Genomic DNA, 3991 nt, shown 5'->3' with positions numbered 1-3991 from the left:
TTGTTTCATCGTCACAATATGATGAGGAAATGGAGGTTCAGAGAGGTTGCACATGTGCCCAAGGTCAAAAAGCGTGAGGGGAAGGCAGGACTTGTATCTGCTCTGCCACACTCTGAGCCCTCACAAGCATCACCTCTCAGGTCTTGGCACCAACACTGGCTTTGCCAAATGAAAAGCCTCTTGCCCTCCATGAGCTGCCACTTGAAAGGAAGACACACGGGCCCCAAGGTGGTGTCTCAGGCAGCCCTGTGGGAGCTGTTTGGGGCACAAGCCCTTCTTGGGACCTCTGCTCACTGCCAATCCAGGGAGCAGGTGCCATCTTCAGGAAATAGGTGGGGGCTGGTGCTGATGACAGCATGACTCATTGTTAGTAGGTTTTCAGTGAGGGCTCTCAGCAGTGTCTAGTAACTGGTCTGTTGTTTCTGCTCTTGCCACAGCAGAGTGCTCTAAAATGCTGTGATGCCACATACTGCCTATCTGGCAGTGCATGTGTCATATCCCCCTGCCTCCTCTTCAGCCTCATTTTATTCCCCAGCCTCTAACTTCTTCGACTCTTCAGTTGCACTGACCGCCTTTAACCGTGTCCTTCAACACACCAAGGGTTCAGAACCCTTGGCTTGCTCTCCCCGCCACGCCTCCCCCCTCGCCATGTTCTTTCTTTAGTCCTGCACGGCCAAGTCTGTCTCATCCTTCAGGTCACAACTTAAATATCACCCGCCAGGGAGCCTCCTCTGACCACACTGCCCCAGATACTTCCTTCTCTTATTCTGTATCATAACCACCTTATTTCCTTATCACTAAGCAGAATCAATTATTTTAAAAGGATTTATGTTTAGTTGTTATAGAATATAAGTTCCCTGAAAAGAAACGTTTTCTGCTTTATTAGCTGTTGTGTCTTCTGCATCTAGCACGACGCTGACACATAGTAGGTGCTGGAACAGGGATTCTTTTTTTTTTTTAATTTAATTTAATTTAATTTTTTTACCATCCTTATTGGAGTATAATTGCTTTACAATGGTGTGTTAGTTTCTGCTTTATAACAAAGTGAATCAGCTATACATACACATATGTCCCCATATCTCTTCCCTCTTGCGTCTCCCTGCCTCCCACCCTCCCTATCCCACCCCTCTAGGTGGTCACGAAGCACCGAGCCATCTCCCTGTGCTCTGCGGCTGCTTCCCACTAGCTAGCTATTTTACATTTGGTAGTGTCACTTCGTCCCAGCTTACCCTTCCCCCTCCCCGTATCCTCAAGTCCATTCTCTAGTAGGTCTGTATCTTTATTCCCATCTTGCCCCTAGGTTCTTCATGACCTTTTTTTTTCTCTTAGATTCCGTATCTATGTGTTAGCATACGGTATTTGTATTTCTCTTTCTGACTTACTTCACTCTGTATGACAGACTCTAGGTCCATCCACCTCACTACAAATAACTCAATTTTGTTCCTTTTTATGGCTGAGTAATATTCCACTTTATATATGTGCCACATCTTCTTTATCCATTCATCTGTTGATGGACACTTAGGTTGTTTCCATGTCCTGGCTATTGTAAATAGAGCTGCAATGAACACTGTGGTACATAACTCTTTTTGAATTACGGTTTTCTCAGGGTATATACCCAGTAGTGGGATTGCTGGGTCATATGGTAGTTCTATTTGTAGTTTTTTAAGGAACCTTCATACTGTTCTCCATAGTGGCTGTATCAATTTACATTCCCACCAACAGTGCAAGAGGGTTCCCTTTTCTCCACATCCTCTCCAGCATTTATTGTTTCTAGATTTTTTCATGATGGCCACTCTGACTGCTGTGAGATGATATCTCATTGTAGTTTTGATTTGCATTTCTCTAATGATTAATGATGTTGAACATCCTTTCATGTGTTTGTTGGCAATCTGTATGTCTTCTTTGGAGTAATGTCTGTTTAGGTCTTCTGCTCATTTTTGGATTGGGTTGTTTGTTTTTTTGATAATGAGCTATATGAGCTGCTTGTAAATTTTGGAGGTTAATCCTTTGGCAGTTGCTTCATTTGCAAATATTTTCTCCCATTCTGAGGGTCGTCTTTTCGTCTTGTTTATGGTTTCCTTTGCTGTGCAAAAGCTTTTTAAGTTTCATTAGGTCCCATTTGTTTATTTTTGTTTTTATTTCCTTTTCTCTAGGAGTTGGGTCCAAAAGGATCTTGCTGTGATTTATGTCATGGTGTGTGGAACAGGGATTCTTAACGTGTCATGTCATATCATGAGATGTTTAACATGAGTTCCCGCCATTTTTTTAAAAAAGGGAAAAAATTAAGCTTTTCTTTTTGTCAAAGTTGTGTAGAATTATAGCATTTTATCTAATTAGAAAATTATTACTTCGAGATTTGTTATGAAAAACAGCAGCATCTCCCCTTTCATTTTCTGTTCTCCAGAGGCATGTGTTTTCAACTTTAGCTGGTTATTTTAGTAATTATTTCTATACCTTTAATTAAGATACTGTGTTGTTACTTATCTATTTTTTTTTTTAGTTTAAGGAGTTATCTGTTGCTGAAAAAGTGAGTACTTAGCTCCCTTTCATCTACCCCTGCCCTTCTCCCCTCCTCACACAAACTCTTCCACCCCCTCCGCTCTCAACTGTAATTGTATTGTAATTTTGGTGAGATCAATATGTAGTGTTTACTTTATTATAACTGTGTAATACTATCTACAGAAGAGCCCTGTAATATCATTTGATTGCTTTTCCTCTCGACTATCCAGCAGATACTGATTTTTTTTTTAATCTCTTAATTTTTGATGTACTTATGAATAGTCAACCTCAGACTCTACCCCAGCTGTAAATCTTCTCTCTAAATTACTCAACCACATAGAGAATCTACCAGATTCATATTTTGGGGGAAATTTCTCCAGAGCCTTCTGATCTCTTTGTCTCGGGTGCTTTCTCAGCCCCAAAACAGCTAGGGCTTCCCCTTTGCTGCCCTTCTGAGGTCTCCTTTTGCCTACCCTGTTTTGGAGCCATCAGTCTCTGGAACTATGACTTATTCTTTGTTGGTTTACTTCTTCATTTTGGTGGAGCACATTCTCCAGTTTCTTATGAAAAAATGGGTGTGAAAGGTAATTTTTTGAGACTTGCAGGTCTGACATTGCCTTTGTTCTCCCCTGGCTTTTAATTGATGGCTTAACTAAGTTTATAATTCTAAGGTAGAAATCATCTGTTCTCAGAATTTTGCAGCTTCTGCCATCCATAGTTGCTCTTGAGAAGTTCCTGTCATTCTGACTTAAAATCCTTCATGTGAGAAACCTTTCTCTGGAAGTTTCATATTGATGTACCTTTGTGTAGGTCTATGTACATTTTATATGCTGGAAACTCAGTTGGCCTTTTTACTATGGAAACCCCATTCTCCCACATCCCCACTCCTGTCCTTTCTTTAAAGGGAAAACATTGTCTTTTAGTTCTGGGGGAAAGATGTCCTTTGATTCTGGAAATTACATCTTCCCCTCCATTTTCTTTGACCATGAACACTCTGTTATTTGATATTTGCTGTCCTGAATTGGCCCTCAATCTCTGGGTCTTTCCTGTTTTCCGTCTCTGTCATCCTATTCAACTTTCTTGGACATTCCTGAATTGTATCTTTCAAGCCACCTACTGAATTTTTAATCTGCCTTCATTTTAATTTCTATGAGCTCTTTTATTCTCTATTTCTCTCTTTTTCTTTAATAACATCTTGTCCTTATTTCATGGATGTGCTTTTCTCGGATCTAGATGCTAGATTTTTTATTTTTGTTTTTTAAAATTTCTTCCTGTGATATTTTTCTCTTAAGTTGCTTTGCTGTTTCTCTGTTAGGTGCTTACCTTAATATCTGGAAAGTCTTGCTGTTCCCTCCTGTTTTAGATTAGCTTTGATAGTGGATGGGGTTTGGCAATTCTGGGCTTCACTCTAGGGGGACCTGGCTGGGCTGTTTTTGTTTTGTTTAGGAAATCCTGTTGTTAGTATCTTTAGGTCCTTTTTTTTTTTTTTTTT

This window comes from Lipotes vexillifer, unplaced genomic scaffold, assembly GCF_000442215.2.
Source record: "Lipotes vexillifer unplaced genomic scaffold, Lipotes_vexillifer_v1.1 scaffold794, whole genome shotgun sequence".
NCBI classification, from domain to species: domain Eukaryota; kingdom Metazoa; phylum Chordata; class Mammalia; order Artiodactyla; family Lipotidae; genus Lipotes; species Lipotes vexillifer.
Note: the sequence above shows the minus strand (reverse complement) of the source record.